Source organism: Bubalus bubalis, chromosome 21 (genome assembly GCF_019923935.1).
Source record: "Bubalus bubalis isolate 160015118507 breed Murrah chromosome 21, NDDB_SH_1, whole genome shotgun sequence".
In the NCBI taxonomy this organism is placed as follows: domain Eukaryota; kingdom Metazoa; phylum Chordata; class Mammalia; order Artiodactyla; family Bovidae; genus Bubalus; species Bubalus bubalis.
The window spans coordinates 26119622-26139575 of NC_059177.1; the positions used below are offsets into that span (position 1 = coordinate 26119622).

At 40.4% G+C, this 19954-nt stretch overlaps 1 protein-coding gene across 2 annotated transcripts in view; it reads right to left on the reverse strand.

Moving 5' to 3' along the window:
- CHL1 (cell adhesion molecule L1 like) overlaps positions 1–19954 on the reverse strand; it is a 352993-nt gene that overhangs the window by 206308 nt on the left and 126731 nt on the right. The window contains exon 1 of one of the 2 annotated variants that reach the window (XM_006075573.4): positions 19747–19878. The exons of the other annotated variant lie outside the window; for it this stretch is intronic. The gene's annotated coding sequence lies outside the window, so the exon portion shown is untranslated. Of the gene's footprint in view, positions 1–19746; positions 19879–19954 lie in introns of those variants that run through there. 2 annotated transcript variants of the gene reach the window in all.

Here is a 19954-nt window from a genome sequence, read left to right on the forward strand (position 1 = left end):
TTTCACCATCAAATCACTCAATAGATGTCAATGACACCTTTGTCAAAGTCAAGTTGTAAAGCTTTTGAGAGATGCTTCAATGCACAGAACAGTTTTATAATTAATCACCTAGTATGTTGCCAAGAAATAGATGTCACTTTTTGCCCTCAATAAACATGCAGTGGCAAAGGCGAAACCGCTGACAATTTTAAGAGGTTTTCACTTTGCTGATGAATGCTTTATGAGAAAGCATAGCCTAAGAGAGTGAATGCAACATAAGTGAGGTTTTGTAGATACACAAAGGATCAATTATATACACATATGTTTGTGTGTGTGCATGTACTTAAATGTGTTTAAATTGTCAACTTTTAGTCTTTAAATTATGCCTTACCACTGTTACTTATTAGATGCGTGTAATTAATCTTTATAAGAAGTTCCTTTAGAAGAGTTAGAATATTTCACATCACTGTAACTATTACTTTATAAGCTCTATTAATGGAAGCACTTCTTCAAATAGAATTCTGAATTTTTGTGTATTTCTAGGTATGGATGAAAAATTCATAGCAATTAATACAGGGTGTATTATTCAAAGAGCTGTCAGAAGGAAGAATATCATTAGGAACCAATACTGTGGGTGTTTACTTTGTATTTTTTCTTAAAGTAAAATTCCTTAAAGTTGTAAGTTTACACAAAAATATAAACAAGAATTTAGAGAATCGTTAGAGTTCATAGTCAGATCCTAATATTGGAACTCATTATCATTAATTTCCTTTCCTCTCTGTTTTTTTTTTTCATTTCACATGCATATTATGTATAGAAAACTGACCACAGAATGGCCATATCTGCATTATCTGAGCTTGCCTAACTAAGAATGAGGTCCTAGAAATAGCAGTACTCTGAAACACAGAGGAGATATTAACCCAAATGGAAAAAAAATGACAGTGCTGTTTTTCTATTGGTTCTCTGGCCACATCACAAGGTCACTGGCACCAAATAGCCCTATAATAGCTCAGAATGCCCATACCCTTGACCTCTCTACCAATCAAGAAGGCATCTAGCTGCCTCCCTAAACACAGATGCTGTGAAGTCACCATCTTCCAACTATGCTCTAACCCTACTCCAAATTAGGGTGGGAAGGCCTTCCAGAACTTGAGAAAAGCATGCAAATTGTACTTTATCACATCAGGTTTTCTCAAACAGCACTAAATTACACTATGCTGAGGTATATTGTATTGATGTTACACTGATAAATACTGCTAAAAATAAAATTCTCATTAAATGGGGTTTGAACATTTTTTATTTCAGAGAAATCAGAATTGCAATGGAATTCTTCTCCACCTTTCAAGTTCTGCCTCTTCTCTGACATCTTTTAGTAATGCAAGGAGATCCAACCAGTCCATTCTAAAGGAGATCAGTCCTGGGTGTTCACTGGAAGGACTGATGCTAAAGCTGAAACTCCAACACTTTGGCTACCTCATGCAAAAAGTTGACTCATTGGAAAAGACCCTGATGATGGGAAGGATTGGGGGCAGGAGGAGAAGGGGACGACAGAGGATGAGATGGCTGGATGGCAACACCGACTCGATGGACATGAGTTTGAGTAAACTCCGGGAGTTGGTGATGGACAGGGAGGCCTGGCGTGCTGCGATTCATGGGGTCGCAAAGAGTCGGACATGACTGAGCGACTGAACTGACTGACTGAAGCTGGAAGTAATCTTTCTCTATTTCGACCACACATTGTCAATACATTCCAATACAATGCAATACGTCCACTGCATTCCAATACATACATCGGCATTTATGATCCTTTATTTTGCAGTGCACTTATTTATGTACATGTCCCAGCTCTTTAATTGGACTGGAGGTTCATAACATTTCAGGAATGCAAGACACTAGAAAATGCATATATACTCATATTAATAACATTTTATGGGCATGCATTCAGTAGAAACTGTAAGCATCTTCAGGCCACCACTTGTGTCTAACTCATCTTGGAATCTGTCTATCCAATGCTGTAATTTCCACACAGTAAGAACTTCCTAAATTTTCACATAAACACTAAATGCAGAAATGGAAGAGAGAATAGGACTGTGATGAATTTTTCTTAGGGATATTTTTACCCTCCTGGAGTTTGGCTGCATGTCCTAGAATAGTACTCTCAGTACTGAGAGGATCTTAGAAGGTGGCTTTGGGCATGATGTAAGTGAACATCCTTTGTCTTTTAATCCTTCTGACTACAGAAACCCAAAAGGCTCAAGTAGGTCCTAACACATCATTACCGGCACTTTAACTTTACCAATCTATTTCATAAAGAAGGAACAGGACTGAAGCCCAAGGCCTTCAGCAGGCAACAGAATCTTGCTAGAATGTAGTGACCTTCGGCTGTTTCCACTGTATTCACATTTGTACGCAACTTTCATCATTTCCCCCGGTGGTGTTTCACTGATAGCAATGAAATAAAACTTCCATTTTAAGTCCTTGTTTTTATAATGAGCTAGCTAAAAATTTACGTGAATTATGGTAGATGGCACAAAGATAGGACAAAAACTGTTAGGACGGTTACATTTCAGCGAGTACAGTCTTAGAGCTGGAGATTATTGAGTGACCTATAACTTTCAGAAGAAAGGAGAGCAGGAAATGTATTGAGCAGACAGACAGGAGCAGCGAGCTGTTCAGTAACAGGAGAGGGTCTCTAAGGATACAGGAAAGTAGAGGGAATCATGAAGGCCGAGTCCGGCTGGCTGTGGAAAGCAAGTGTGACAGTTACTTGGCGGTCAAAGCAGTGGGGAGCCAGGGGGAGTTTTTAGGAAGTAAGTGACATAGTGGTCAAAGTGACAAGCGAGAAAAGCGGGATTTTAACTGTGGCATTTAGGTCTTAGTGGAGAAGGGTGACAGTAAAAGGCAGAAATCCTGTGAGAGAAAGGTTGCAGTGGTCTAGTGATTAGAAGACTGAACAAGGAATTTTCCGGAATGGCTCATGAGAAATAAATCTTAGTGTGTCAAGAAGAAAGCTGAAGCGAGTTTTACAGTTGTTTAAAGTAGACAAAGAATACAGAGGACAGAGAATGGCAAACTGCTAAAAGGAGATGAGAGAAAAGATGCTCTCAGCTACAGTAAAAATATATTTTGCTATATCAAAAGAAACCACAGGGAAACCTAGGAGGCTTGTGTTTCAGTAGTTCCAATCTTTTTTTAAAATAGAAACTCATTATAGAAACCTCAGCTTAAACTACCACGAATTTCTGCCATGTGTTTCATTTTTTTTCCTCAAATCCAAGAGAGCAGAATTTAACATTTATAAGGCTTCAGGTTATATCATCGAAAAATGAAACCTGTTCAGAAAATTTGTATTTCTTAAATAAGGAAACCTTTTATCAGTCACAAATGATTTGTCATCAGACAACCTGAGTCCAAGTTCTGCATTCACACATATGAGTTTAAGAGTTTCCTTAACTTTCTGAACAGGATGAGTACATACCTTGTGTAAATAACTAGCTGTTATGAGTATCAAATTAAATGATGTACCTATACAGTGTCTTTCATTCAAAGACAATACACAGCATTACCAGGACAGAATTAAATTCACCATAGCACAGCATTTTAGGGTTATGTATATTGCACATTGCCTGTTGAAATACTTTTTGAAATATGAAAAATATGGTGCAATACCTTTCAGCAAGACTGCAGGAGAAACACATGGACTCACTTTTATCAGAAGGGTGGGATTCACAGGTACAAGAAAAATGGCATGTGTGGTTTCCAAGCACTTACAGAAAAATGCCATGCTATAGTAGGGAGAATATGATGGAACGTTTTGAGAAAATACAGAAGCATTGAGAACACAAATTGAACCTGCATCAGGCATGGCGGTAGTTGTTCTTCAGCTTCTCTTGGTGAACATCTGAAGAGAAAGAAATATCCCAAGAAAGCTCCCCTGCTGTATCTTCTTCACCTGCTTCTTGTTCTGAGCGCAGAAGACATAAGAATAATGGTCCTTGCTACCCATTAGCATCTTCCCATTACAGTCATGCTTCTGAAATTTACAGGTAAAGGAGGCTTGCAGCCAAATGTATAATCATCATTTCAGGCCAAGAAGCCTGCTTCCTTTTCCATCTGTGGCTGTAATGGACAAATAGAAGGCAATGGAGCAGCTCTTTTCTTTCCCTCCTCAAGTCTGGAGGTTTGCACAATCTAAGTAGTCTCCTTGATTCCTGGCATTCCAGTTTCACCTTGGCCCTTCTGACTCTGATGAAGAGCCTCCTGGTTCTCCCAAGCCCAAACCACTTCTAAGGTAAAAGGAAAAGAGTAAGGATAAACATAAGTGCATCAGAGGACACAAGCACCAGATCCCACTAAAGAATCTTTGGCCAAAACTATTCTTGGCCAACTCACCCCTCTTTTCTCTCAGCTCTAGCCTGTCTCCCCAGACAAAACCGTGGGTACTTCCATGGAGCCCACGTTCATCCTCATGTCACACTCCCTTCTCAAAGTCAGGTTTCTTCCTGAGCTTAAGATATTTAGGAAGATATTTAGATATTTAAGAAGATACTTAGGAAGACTTAAGATATTTAGGAAGTGGGGAAAAGAAAGGAGTGTCCATCCACTTGGGACAGAGAATGGTTCTACTTGTTCATTCCTCATTTTCTTCCACTTTCTAATCAATCATGTATGGAGTAAACAGTGTCACAGTAGGATTGATAATTCTGTTATGAGCATGGCTTTTTACAAAATTTCTTCATAAACTGTCTACTAGAATCCTCCAGCAATGTAGTTAGAGGAGTCCTCCCTTTGAAAAGGGGTTGGTCTTTGACAGCTTGGACCAATGGATTACAGTGGAAGCGTTGCTTCAGGGCTGGACTTTAACAAAACTGATAGTTTTCTAAGTTGAGCTCTTGGAGCCCTGAGCCATCATGTAAAGTCCAACAACCTGTTGGAGAGACCGGTGAAAAGGCCATGTGACTACATGAAAAGGAAAAGGAGACCAGCTGAGCTCAATGCAACTGGCCAAAGCAGGAGACATGCAAGCGAAGCCATCTTGGGGCCACCAGTCCAGCTTAGCCACCATCTGAAAATCACCATGTGACCTCAGTTGTCATGCGGTAGAGCTGAAGAAATCACTCACAAAATAATGAGATTTCATAGAATGGAATTTTAACTTGTTTAAGTTATGGCTTAGTTTACTATGTAGCAGTAGATAAATCGGACAATGCCCCTTCACATTTTACAAACTGCTATTAATACATGATCACATTTCTGAATCAGCTTTCATCATTGCCCTTCTTAGTTACACATAAGCCTCCAGGTATTTTTCTTCCAAACAATAAGCAGCTTGTATATTTCCCCAATAATCTCATATGCAAAACACATATCTACTGAGTTCTTAAACATATGGTGAATTCCCAGTACACAATTCAAAAAAGAAATGATGAAAATAACAGAAAATGACTTCTGAAACTGAATTTCAGAAGTCAATGGAATGGTGATGGTACTTAAAAATCACAGTTTCCCTAAGTGATAGTAATAGTATACAAGAATGCACCATGATTCCCTTGCAGAGGGTGATACGAAACCTCATCTGCAAACAACAGTACCTTGGATAGTTACCAGTGCATTGCTTCTAGAAGGATATCTTGTAAAAGGTTTGGAGGTTTTATCACTGCTGTTTTGTGTTTGTATTTAACATTCTTAAGCAGCTGTATTACTAGTTAAGAGGGTTTTGGATGATTTTCAGATAAATGATCTGTACTCCTATATGTGATACATAAAAATGTTTCTTTGTTTTATCTTAAACTGTATTGTGGTTTCTTACTGACTCAGGACCAGCCATATCCCCATGATCTCTGAGTTGTCTTTTTCTAATCCTTCTGTCCTTCTCCCTTGCTGAAGAGATGTTAGCTGTGAATTCTTTTGTCTGTGAATGAATCTGCAACATTTCCTTCATCTGTTCTAACCTGCAATTTACACTTCGTCATCCACTAAAATAAAACAATTGAACTTATTGAGATGGTTCTAAATTAAAAGTAAACAGTCACTGAATGAGGCAGGTATTTCCATAATAAAATGTTTGCAGTTGGTGAATTTTTGCAGAGATAAGATTTAGGTTGCTATGATTTTTTTTTTTTTCTTCAGTTCTTAGATACTAGCCTAGGATTTAAATACTGGAGGTAGCTATGAGTAAACTCCAAATGAATACCTGTCATTATAGTCATTGATCTCTATTTTCAGTCTTATTTACAGTAGTAAAACAGTATGGATAAAATGAGTGCTTAATATCATTAAATATTGAATGTATCATTCAGTATTTTAGGACATCTACACCGGTCAAAATAAATTGTGATTGAAAGGATTTAATAGCATACATTAATTACAGAATAATAAATTACTCTGTATAATTCAAGGTCTCCAATTTTGTCTTTTAAATATGTATGTACTTGGAGTAGCTGCATAATTACTTCAGTCTTCCTTCCACCTTAGTTTTAGACTGAGTTGTGAACAGTGCACACCCTTCTGCCCACCCCATGCACGTATACACTTACAGCCACCCACATAATCTTGTTTCATTTATGGAACTAGTTTTAAATAACCAAGAACATATTGGAACACAATCTTCAAACATACTAAAAGCATTGCAAATCCAGCTGAATAAAAATCAAGAATAGGTCTTCCGTTCCTTTCACAGGACACAGAACCAAATGTGCAGCCAAATTATCCTCCCATTAAGGTCACATTCTCGTTTTTGGAGGAGAAAATCATAGGAGTCTACCCCAGAAGCATCCAGTCTGTTAAACCCCATTATTGAAATGAACTTGGGAAATGATGACACACACCTTCCTGTCCCTCCTCATCAGTTCAGAATTTGGAGGGGCAAAGGAAGTGGAATGCATGCTCAACTGGGGCAGTAAATACTAGGCTGTAGGAGACTGTTTTACTGTTAAATACAGTAATGGGTTTTTAATGGCTGCTGTCCAAAGTTACACTGGAGAAAAATGGTTTATTAGTAATAATAATAGCTGGCACTTTTATCTTCAAAGCACTTTACAAATATTAGCTCATTAATCCTCTAACTGCCACTGGGAGGGTGCGTTAATGTTTTTATCCTCAGTTTACAGCTGGTGAGACAGGAAAATAGAAGGTAGAGACCAAGTTTTCAAAAGGAGGTTTTGTGTATGGAGGTCAATTTCCAATTCAAACAACTCATATCAATTTTTATATATAATTGAATGGTATTCACTCTGACGACTGTCATTCCTTTTTTGAGGGGATAGTAATTAAGGTCAAATCCAATTTATTTGAACTTGATTCACATGAGATGCACCTGAATTGCTCATTCCTGGTTCTTTAGCACTATTTCAAGCAAATCAATTGTGTTCAGAATCTATTCAGCCCAAATCAATTACATGCAGAAACTTGTATGCATGGAAAAAGGTCTCTTGAGACCCTTTGAAATTTAGCTCCACTGAGAGTTGCTGGAGATCACAATGTGAAACAGGTTCAAGGTCAAATTTAAACACCTTTATTCTGGTTTTCTATTTTTAACCATTCGCTCAGATCTCCTTTCCAGAAAATACTATATGTCTTAAATTAGTGAACAATAATGAACAACCCAAACAGTCTATTAATCCTTCTGGTGTAGTCTATAGATGGTAAAATTATTATTGGTTTTCTTTCTTTACTTGCCACCAAGGACAGTGTTTTCAACTCTTTGCCATTGTACAATGCCTTAAGTATTTTAATTGAATAAATCATTTCCCCACTGTGTTATTAGATGCACTGTAGAGAACAAGATTACAAATTCTCTGAATTTATAATACAAAAATAAACGCATTTGTTCAGAAGCCAAGTGCTATACTCTAAAGAAGCAGGCACGGATAAAACAAAAGCCTTATAGCAAATTCATTCCATATAGTCCAAGGAAATGGGATCTACTGTCTAGACTAAGCAGAAAGCAAACACATTTCTGCCACTATCTATTACATAAAAAAGTCTTTTGGAGTCAGTGTTCGAGACTGCTATTTATATTTTGCATATTAAAAAATTAACATTTTTCTAAATACCACATACCCCAAAAATCAAATACCTCTTAAAATTCCCACATATATTGACCATGCCTAGAATAGGGTTGATTTTTCCCTCCAAAGCCTTATCTTAATTGACAGCTGCTAATAAAGACAGTGCCACCATTATGATGGGTGTCATTTTCAAAAACAGCCAGCCTGGGATATGGCATCTGCCGTTGCCAACTATGTCTATCTTAATCTGGAGTGGCAGATACACCTTTGTGGAAATGCCAACCGTGTAACGCAATTGGTTACATATAATACCCGGATGTGAGGGAAATCTATGCATATTGAGATTACAGAGTATCAGAAACATTTCCGCCAAGAAATAAAAGATGGTAATGAAGGCAACCAAAAGGTTTGGTGAGGGTGAAGGTTGATTTTTACATATACTGGTGCCCAGGACAGAGTTCAGGAGGACTCAGACATCAGACACTTTTATGACATGATTTTGCAGAAAACACAAATGTCTTTCTTTGCCAATGTACCTCCCACATGGGAGTGTCTCACCCACCTGGGAGTGTCTCACAGCAAATCTTTGCAACAAGAATTTTAAATCCTCTTTTTAAATGCCACCACTCCGAGGATTAGCATTCAATATCATTTAATACTTAAGGAGGAGCCCTTAAATATCTACTTTCCATATGACAAAATAATACATAGAAGAGGTAAATCTGGATGGTCCTTGACAAAGACCATAGTTAGAGAATCCTGCTAATCCCGGGGTGCCAGTACTATGGACATTGCCCAGGTGGGAAATGAAGTGCAAGAGTGAAGAGAATGGGTATGTAATGAACTGAATGTGTGTCTCTTCCAAATTCATATGTTGAAACCCTAATCTCAATGAAAAGCTATTTGGAGGTGTAGCATTTACAAGGGAATTGGATCATGAGTCGTGCCCTCATGAATGTGATCAGTAGCCTTATAAAAGCGATACTGGAGAACTCTTGAACGCTTTTTGGCATTCTCACCAGGAAGGTATAATGAGAAGTCAGAAGCCTGCAGATCAGAAGAAGGCTTTCATAAGAACCAGACTATGCTGGAATCCTGATGTCAGGCTTCCAGTCCCCAGAACTGTGACAAACAAATTTCTATTGTTTATAAACCTCGGCTTCTGTGGTACTTTGTTACAGTAGTCTTGACTAAGATGGGGTGTTTAGGGGTCTGCTGGACTCAAAGGCAGCACAGTGTAGAAGTAAAAGAGCTTGAGGCTGGAGATTAGATACTTTTGAGTTGGAATACTACTGGCTTGGCCACTTCCAAGTCATATCGTGTGACCCTGGACAAAGACACCCTATGTCTGTGACACTCAGCATTAAATGAATATTATCATAACAGTACTTTCCTCAAAACACTGATGCAGAAATTATAAAATACATCATTAACATTTAGTAAGGGACAGGTAATTTAACTGTTTGCCTGGCATAGCCTCAATTCTGTCTCTAGCACAAGGCAGTTACTCAATAAAAGCCTTTAATGATTGGTCACTGTCAATGTCTCATAGCACATCCAATAAATCAATCATTTAATCAGTCAATGTATAATGGAATTAAGGAAGCTATAAAAAATATCGAATCTCCTTATATTTGGGCAGGGTTATATTCAATCTTCACAGTCCAGCTCTCACATCCATACATGACTACTGGAAAAACCATAGACTTGACTAGATGGACATTTGTTGGCAAAGTAATGTCTCTGCTTTTGAATATGCTATCTAGGTTGGTCATAACTTTCCTTCCAGGAGTAAGCATCATTTAATTTCATGGCTGTAATCACCATCTGCAGTGATCTTGGAGCCCAAAAAAATGAAGTCTGACACTTCCCCATCTATTTCTCATGAAGTGATGAGACCAGATGCAATGATCTTCATTTTCTGAATGTTGAGCTTTAAGCCAACTTTTTCACTCTCCTCTTTCACTTTCATCAAGAGGTTTTTTTAGTTCTTCTTCACTTTCTGCCATAAGGGTGGGGTCATCTGCATATCTGAGGTTATTGATATTTCTCTCAGCAATCTTGATTCCAGCTTGTGCTTCTTCCAGCCCAGCATTTCTCATGATGTACTCTGCATATAAGTTAAATAAGCAGGGTGACAATATACAGCCTTGACATACTCCTTTTCCTGTTTGGAACCAGTCTGTTGTTCCATGTCCAGTTCTCATGTATGGATATGAGAGTTGGACTGTGAAGAAAGCTGAGCGCCAGAGAATTGATGCTTTTGAACTGTGGTGTTGGAGAAGACTCTTGAGAGTCCCTTGACTGCAAGGAGATCCAACCAGTCCCTTCTAAAGGAGATCAGTCCTGGGTGTTCATTGGAAGGACTGATGCTAAAGCTGAAACTCCAGTCCTTTGGCCACCTCATGTGAAGAGCTGACTCATTGGAGAAGACTCTGATGCTGGGAGGGATTGGGGGCAGGAGGAGAAGGGGACGACAGAGGATGAGATGGCTGGATGGCATCACCGACTCGATGGACGTGTGTCTGAGTGAACTCCGGGAGTTGGTGATGGACAGGGAGGCCTAGCATCCTGAAATTCATGGGGTCGCAATGAGGTGGACATGACTGAGTGACTGAACTGACTGAACTGAACTGATATTCAACCTTGGACAGAAAACTGGTGAATTTTTCAGTATTTCCCCTAGACTCATTGCATTCCCTCAGCTTACATGTTAACTCTGAATTTGCGTTTTAAAAACAAATCAGTTATACAATATTTCTCTTTTCTTTCAAAGACGGAAATTTAAAAGCTGTAGCGTGTATTATGAACTGAGTTACATATGATGGTATCTGCACTTTCATTCTAGCTTCACCACTGCCCAGCCTACTATTCAACCTTACTTCAGTATTTTTCCTCTATAAAATAAGCTAACAACTTATCCCTTTTTGTCTGCCCTGTTGTTGAAAAAGTCAAATTAGATATGGGAAAATTCTGTAAAAACCTTAGAGTACTGAAGTAATGATTTTTTAAATAGAAATATTCAGCAGTAATCTTCTAAATGAATGTAAATGCTGTGTTGAATGTCAGTTCAGTTCAGTTCAGTTCAGTCGCTCAGTCGTGTCCGACTCTTTGCGACCCCATGAATCGCAGCACGCTGGGCCTCCCTGTCCATCACCAACTCCCGGAGTTCACTCAGACTCATGTCCATCGAGTCAGTGATGCCATCCAGCCATCTCATCCTCTGTCGTCCCCTTCTCCTCCTGCCCCCAATCCCTCCCAGCATCAGAGTCTTTTCCAATGGGTCAACTCTTCACAGGAGGTGGCCAAAGGACTGGAGTTTCAGCTTTAGCATCATTCCTTCCAATGAACACCCAGGACTGATGTCCTTTAGAATGGACTGGTTGGATCTCCTTGCAGTCAAGGAATCTGCAAGAGTCTTCTCCAACACCACAGTTCAAAAGCATCAATTCTTCGGCGCTCAGCTTTCTTCACAGTCCAACTCTCACATCCATACATGACCACTGGAAAAACCATAGCCTTGACTAGACGGACCTTTGTTGGCAAAGTAATGTCTCTGCTTTTCATTACGCTGTCTAGGTTGGTCATAACTTTCCTTCCAGGTGTTGAATGTCAAGTGTCTCAGAAAAGGTCAATACTTGTCTTCCCCTTGAACCTTTGCACAGGAGATGTGTTTTTCTTTGAACACATCAACATGTAAGACATCCCACAGTAAGCTGATATCCTGTCACATCAGTTTGTTTAGTGGTCTTCAACACAGTAACAAACTAAATTCACAGTCAGCTCTAATAGCAACAAATCATTAAAAAATCTCCAAAAATTTCTCACCAATTTACTTTCTATTACTTTGGAAACTATGTTCCTTAGCCAAGGTAAATACAAATTTCTCATATCAGGATGCTACCAATATATCCCTGATCTAGTTTCTCATCCTCTTTATCCTGATAACACTGCATCACAGAGGGGGAGCCCTTCAGAGATCCAAATATCCAGGTCACAATGACTTTAGGCTATCAGAGTATTATCTGAGGGTATCTCCACTTCTTGGGCACATCTATAATTCCTAGAGTTAAAATCACCACTTACAGCAAAAGCTTCTATTAGGGAGGAACCTCTGCTAAAAATGCAAACCTGTTACCAAAGAAGCTAAAATCCATTGTTTGCCTTATTCACTGTGCTTTACAGCTTTCTCTTGGAAGGCAGAGTTAATTCAAGGGAAAGGGCAAGTTTGTTTTGAAGTTTGAAGCTTCAACTGAAACCCACTTCTGGCCATGAACATGCCCACCTGGGGCAATGAAGGAGGATCAGAGGAAGGAATAACAAAGGGGAAGGGAAAATGATGGCCTTGAATGCAGATTTCAGGATTCTCCCTTTTGTCCAGCCTTTGGCAGTTTGGGTTTTCTTCTTCCCCCTTATACAAGTTCTATAAATGTGAAGTCTTCAGGGTGTGCTGGATATTCCTCAGTAGCTCTCCAGATTCATATTTACTCTCCACCTTCCTCCAGGCTGTTCTGTGCAGAGGGAACCAACTGCAGCAGATCACTTGGACCAGGCTCCTTCGTCCTCTGACTGCTGATGGGTACAGCCACTGGGAGGAAGAAGCAAGAGATCTTGGGGTAGGAGGAGACCGGTGTCCCGCAACTTGACAATGGCTGTTTCTCTAAAACCACAGGTTCTGTCTGCAACCTTCCCCAGAGCTATGGCTCCCGTCTTTCAGTAACTTCTTTCTCCTGTCTTCCCTCTAGACTAAGGGCAGTAATAGCCCAGGGTTGCCTCAGCAGCCTTTCCTTGTTGGCTTCCCTCAACTCTGCCCCAAAAGATGTGGTTGGTTTCTTCTTTAAACTCCCTTCAATTGTCCCATTTGAGTACCACTTATATACAAGGGAAAAAAAAAAAAATCAAGTGAAAGCAAGAGAGTGCCAACTTTTACCCAGAGGAGATAAAAAACTCTGGGTCCTTTAACACTGCCAAGAGAACATGCTACCCTGTTCCTGTGGATGGCACTCTGCCACCAGGGCATTCAAGTCCAATACAGCAAGATCATCACGTTTCTCAAGATGAGTCAGAAATACGAATTTTATGTGAAATCCCTGGTTTTAAAATATTGGCTTAAGTATTTTCTAAATATGTCTTAGGCCAAAGAAAACACATGTGTAGGCTGCGTTCAGTCCAAGGGACATAGGGCTGGATCTTAAATAGACTGTGGTGCCTCTTAAAAAAAAAAAAAAATCTGCTTTTCGTTATAATGCAAAATTATATCAAGAAACATAGAAATTCTCATCTATACAACTCTTTCCTACACAATTAATTAATCTAAAAACAATAACTTTCTCTCCCTCATTTGAAATTTCACAGCAAAAACAGAACTATCTGGAACCCAAAAGTGACAAGAATCTTGATATTTAGGATGGTTCTAAATGAATGAATCTAATCAAATCACGTAGTTTCTGCATGGCTCTCTCCATTCATCTGCAAAATCAGGATAATGACTTTTTCCCTACCATCTTCACAGGGACACTTGGCTGAAAAATGAAATAATACATAGTAAATGAAAAGCACATTTGAGCTCTTCAGAGAATAAAGTGCTGTATAAACCAAAGGGATTACTAAGAAAAACCTCAGAGGTTAGTCAGAGTTTTTCTTCTTTTCCAACCACATTTCATGATGCCAAGGTAACTGTAAGTCAATGCCTCAGGCCAGCACAATGTTATAGAAGACCTCTCCAAATCTAAGGTGGTGGTTCTCAACTCTGGCATTACTATTTCACCGGAGTTTTTCAAAAATCCACATGCCTGGTCACCACTTCCAAGAATTCTTACTGAATTTATCTGGCTTGGCAGTTTTTAAAAAGTTCTCTAGATGATTCTCATTTCAGTCAAGCCTGAAAACTGCTACCCAGGATTTTTCAAACATGAAGCAATCACTACTTGCATATGTACATCTAATTGACGTAATCAACAAAGTTCCATGATTTTAATAGTAACATAATGTGCTGTGCCATGCTGTGCTGAGTGGCTCAGTTGTGTCTGTCTCTTTGCCCGCCAGGCTCCTCTGTCCATGGGGATTCTCCAAGCAAGAATACTAGAGTGGGTTGCCATGCCCTCTTCCAGGGCATCTTCCCAATCAGCTGAGCCACCAATAAGTTCACACTTATTCATATACATAGACACACTCATATCTATCTTTTATCCATTCACACACTGAGCATGCAATAAAAATTATTATAATAAGAAGCCAGAATTTATTGAGTGCTTAATGCATTCTAGTAAGTTGGCTACCTAGATTGCTGCATATAACGCTCATAATAACACACACGAGCTGGGTACGGATTTGTTGCTGTTGTTCAGTCACTAAGTTGTGTCCAAATCTGTGCAACCTCATGATCTGCAGCATGCCAGGCTCCTCTGTCCTCCACTATCTCCTGAGTTTGTTCAGTTTCATGTCCACTGAGTCAGTGATGCCATCTAACCATCTCATTCTCTGCCACCCTCTCCTCCTTTTGCCTTCCCAGCATCACGGTCTTTCCAATGAGTTGGCCCTTCACATCATGTGGCCAAAATATTGGAGTTTAATGAATATTCAGAGTTGATTTCCTTTAGGACTGACTGGTTTGGGTATAGATAGTGCTCCACATCTCCATAGACGAAATCAGTTTTAGGGAGGTTAAAATGACTTACTCAGGACCATGCATTGAGGAATTAACAGAACTGGACTGGGAACCCTGGCAGCCTGACTCTTACAGCCATGATATTTATGTAATAACTACCACACCCTGTTTGCTTCCCACTGTGACAGAACCTGTAGTGTTTAAAAGATAAGTAAAATGAAGCATGTGGCCTCAAAAAGATTCTGCCATCTGATAGGAGAATTGTGATGCAGACTAAACTTCACAGGTCAAACAGGAAAATAGTATACTGTCGTCCCTGGAATGAGGGAGAGGTGGAATGGAAAATGGGCAATGCCTGGCTTTACTAAGCTTCTACTTCACAACGATAGAGGAAATGAGATGTACTCAGACATCCGAAGAGAGATTGTAATAAGACCACCAGGAAAAAAAAAAACACCTGGTCAAAGAACAGACTGCATTTATATATTAGCCATTCAGCACATTTATTATTCTTATCACCTCCTGGTATCACTTGGATTGAATGTTTATGCCTCCCTAAATTTACCAAATTATCATCTCAACCAGCAAACCACAACTTTTAAAGAATTCACCACAGTTCAAAATTTATTTCTGATTCTTACTGAAAAATTGTACACAAACCCAACTGTATCACACATGTACACACACACACACACCCACACACACATACTCTTAATGTGATTTCCAAAGAGGTAAACAAGTTGCAATTTTTGGTAGTAATAAACTAATGTGAAAATTAAGTAAAAATTTTTAGAAAAATTTTAATAACTGAAAACAGAATATTCTTTCTCTTTGTACTTTTATTATCTAAACACAATGGGAATGTAAGCAAGACCATTTTTTTTATCCACAATACATAAAATCTCAATTAGTTATGGTCTATTTGTGTACTGACTAAAAACATTCGTTAACAAAACAGAATTTTCTAGTTTACTGGATAAATATACCAGGAGAAATTGCAGAATAATGTTAGGTTGCCAAGCAACTGCTGCTCTACTCCCTCATTCATCAAGCTTCTTATCCCAGTGCTAGAGAATTCCAACCAATTTGTTTCTTGGGAAAATTATAGTGACTTTCAGTAACACAATAACACTTTTATTCTCAGAAGATAAACTTAGATGTTCTTTTGATCAAAGGGATGTGTTAATTCATTATTCTCTACATGGTGCTAATGAGAAAGCTATAATTAACCAACTACACTATTGCGATGCACATAAAATAAACTGCAGTAATTAGTAATGTTTAAGGTGTTAACCAGCCTCCAAAATTAGAAAATACAGAATCTTTCCCCCAATAAAGATGTAGAGAAAGGAGAAATCACCATAGCTAATTAAACTGAGAATTGTTTCCATTCCCTACCCCTTCCCCTCCCCAAAAGTGGGAGAGGCACAGGATGGCCAAAATGTGAGAGATTTCATTTTAAAAGCAGAGAAAATGGCTCAGTGCCAAAATTTACCTGTAGGTAGACATAAATGCTGGAGAATAATGTAATCTTTTCTTTGAAAGAATGCTTAGCACAATATTTTTCCAGGAATGAATAGAAAGAATATTATGCTTTCACTCATTAGCTGTGTTAACTTAGCACATTGTATGTAAATCACCATAATAATTGCATTCTCTTCAGACTGAATTAGTTAGTTAGAATGAAGCTGTAATCAAAATGTTCATAATTGAAAATATAGTATTCTTGGTCTCGTTTTGAAAAAATAACAAGGAACACTGATTGAATCAAATAATACAGTACATCACTGAAAATAGCCTTGGTATAGAGATACATTGTTTCTCTAGATTATACCTTAGCATGTCAATTAGCTCCCCAAATCTGGATTTGTCATGGTTTTTTACTGTTACCCTTTGTCTTCAGCCTAACTTCAGCTTTCCATGTGCAAAATCTAAGATTGACTTTTTAGATTTTAGATTTTTTTTAGGGAAAATATAAATAGTAAAAAGCTAAATTTTGTTTCTAAAATGTATTAGACTCTATGGCACTGCTGGCTGTCATAAATCAAAGGGCAAAATAATTTCCAATAAATGGAACATTTAATGCCAATGCTCCTGGGAAAGAATATGTAAATGATCACATGAATTTCAGGCAAGCTGTCACAGTAATTCCTCAAGGTACCCTTTAAAGATGACATATTCACTGTGAGGAAGGGGGCATTGGTTGTCTTGTAAAAGTCAAACTTGAAGCAATACTCTACTATATGAACTGATACAGGGCTTCCTGACATTCATTTCTTCAAATCTGATGCCATTAGCCACCCTCTATTACTTAATTTTCTTTTATGAGATAAAAATTGGTAGAATCTCAAATCTGCCTTAAATCATTACTTTTACTTAGATTTCCCCATAAAAAATGAGTCTGTCTAAAATATTTTGAAAAGCAAATTTGGGTCAAACAACCTTCAATCTTCAAAGATTTCAGAAGCTAATTATAAAAACCAAGCTCCAATCCAGCAAATATTTTCCTAGGTGAGGTCTATTTTGTAAAAGTCATAAGGAGCTTGTGATGGTGACATCTGTCTGGTTTCACCTGCTTCAGAGCCATCAAAATATGTCAATATTCTAAAAAGCAAGTAATTTTTAAATGAATTTAATACTAGTTCATTTAATGACATGAATTCACTTTAAGGTAATAAATATATTATGTGCAATATCAAATTCTAGCAGACCTGTAATTAGGTAAAGGGGATATATAACTTGCTCATTACTGGATATGTTGGAGCACCTGTACAACCAAGAGCAGTAATAAACATCCATAGCCTTTTCTTTAAAGGAAAGGACCCATAAGGTGCAACAGAGAACAATCTGGAAAACATGCATTAATCATCACAGTCCCGAACTTCTGCAGTGAAGAGTAGAAACATGCCTGGAAAGAGATTGTAATGAACTGTCCTAGCCAGTATTCTTACTTGCCCAGAAATAACTATTTGTTTCCATTTATTCACTGACAATATTCAAGAGTTTGTGAGAAATGGTTATACACTATGTGCTCTGCCATTACTGGAGGGACTTCCACAGCAGTACTTTTAAGGCCATAAAATAGAAATCTCCATTAACCAAGTTAAATTTTGAAAGTCACAGGGTGATCCATCCTAAAAATAATGAAATTAAGACAAAGCCAACTGCAACATTAGCAGATGAGAGAGGAAACATTTTTACACAAAAAGCAGTAAAGTCAACAATCTTTTGTTCTCTTATTACTAAAAGTTTCCCTAAACAGCTTTCTAAGCTTCTTTCTCCATCCCGGTTGGTTAATTTATGTCTTCCAATCTTCTGGAAATCAAAGCTTTGTAGAAGATGAACTGGACAGTAATACTAATGTCAATCGACGGTCTCCAAAATTAGAAATCAGTATTTTGCCTTCAGTAAAAACGCAGAGAAAAGAGAAGACGCCCTATCTACTTAAATTGAGGATTAATTTATAGTAACAGAAACGGGGTCAGCAACCATAACTTTAGTGTTGATTACACAGCAGACGCTGAGCTAAACTGTTTACTGGAATTGTCTTAATCCACTTGCTCAAAAACCAGAAAATGAAGGTATTGATACTATCCCTATTATTTAAAAGGGGAAACTGAGGCATGGGGTAAACGACTCGTCCAAAACCACACATCTCAGAGCTATGAACCTACGTCAGCGCAGCGAGAGACTCTGCCTTGCACAAGCCCAGGTGGCTCACCAGTTGCCCACCTCCGCGCGCACGCGCATACGTGCCCCCCCACCTCGGGCGTTCCGTGAGCGCGCCATCGCGCACGCGCATGCCCTGGCACCACTTGCCAGCTCTGGGGGCTCTTTGGGAGCCGCCCCCCTACCCCGGCGGAGCTGAATCCCGGCGCCACTCGCGTTTGGCTGAACCTGAGTCTTCCTCCGCCCCTTGTCGCCCTGCTGTGTCACTACACACCTGCCTTCAGTAGCTCACCTCCTACCCCTTCGCCGCCCGCCCTTCGGCTGACAGCCTGACCACCCAACCCCGCGCTCGCCCCAGGATGCGACTCGGGGTGTGGGTACCTGAGCCCTCGCGGTGGCGGCTTCTTCAGCCCCTGGCTTTTCGCAGGAATTCCTCAGTCCTGCCCCCGGATGAGAAAGTGAGGCTCGCAGTGAGCAAGAGGAGTGGGAATGAAGGGGCTGGCTGGCGTTCCCCAGCCTCCGGGCTCCAGTCTTAGCTCTCCAGATTAATCACTTTCTCCCTGCTCCCCCCAACCCCCACGCACACTCTCACTCAAAAAAAGAAGGGAGGGAGAGAGGCACAAAGAGGAAGAAGGGACCATCCGTGACTGGCATCTCTAGCTCCCCCGGCTCCGCTACCAAGGAGCCATGGCAACCACGCCCCCGACCTGCCCCCTCATCCCCTCGGTGGTCTGGGGAGGTGGAGCCCCTAACCTTTCCGGTTTTCTCGTCTTCCACCCCCGCCCCACCAACCCAGGTGTCCAAAATCTCCCTTTTCAAGCTGACGGCGCGTATCAAACCTCACTGGCATGTGTAATCGTCCCCTGAGAGTGGGAGCAAGACAGTGGGGCGGCTGTGTTGGCGAAAGAGAACTGAGCCCTACGACCCAAGAGATGGTAGGGGGCAGGAAGGAGTCATGCCAGGACTAACCTTCAAACCCAGCTGGACTTCGCAGCCCCCACCCGGGTGAGGCTGGAATCTCCAGGAGGGTCTGGAATCCCCTCCAGAGGGTAGCAAGAGATGCAGGTAAGGGAGGCTGGAGAAAAGACAGAGTCAACCTACCTACTCATGACCAGGAGGAGAAAGTGAGAGCTGGAGGATTCGAGGAGCCAATTTACTCCGTCCGACCGACCAGAACCTCCTGAATCCAGCCTCAGCCACCAGGGGGCGGGGCTGGGAAAGGGGGTGTCTCTAACTGGCCAAAGGCTGAGGGAACCTCGGACCACCCTACTTTGTGCAATGACGGAGCCCTGACTACGCACCATCACCGACCCACCATGGGTTGACTCCCTCCCCGCTGGAGCAAACCCATTATCCTCCTTCGGTCTCGCTCAGAGTTGGGGAACTCCCCGGGGCTAACAAGACATAAGCACATTAACAACCGCCCCCACCCCCTACCCCCGGCACACCTGAGTCGCCCCCAGTACCAGATCCTTTCTGTACCTTCCTTCGAGGAAACCGCTCCTTCAAGCTGGCTTGGAGCGGGAGAAGGGCGTGGAAGTCCAGCAGCTCCGGCGGATGCACGGGAGTTTCTCGCCTGCAGCTCCCAGCCGATCTGCACGCGGGTCTGCCCGCGGAGAGGCCGCCGCGCCCCTCCCACCGCCGGCAGTGGCCGCGAGGACGCGGACCTGTTCTGGCTTGCTCTCGGATC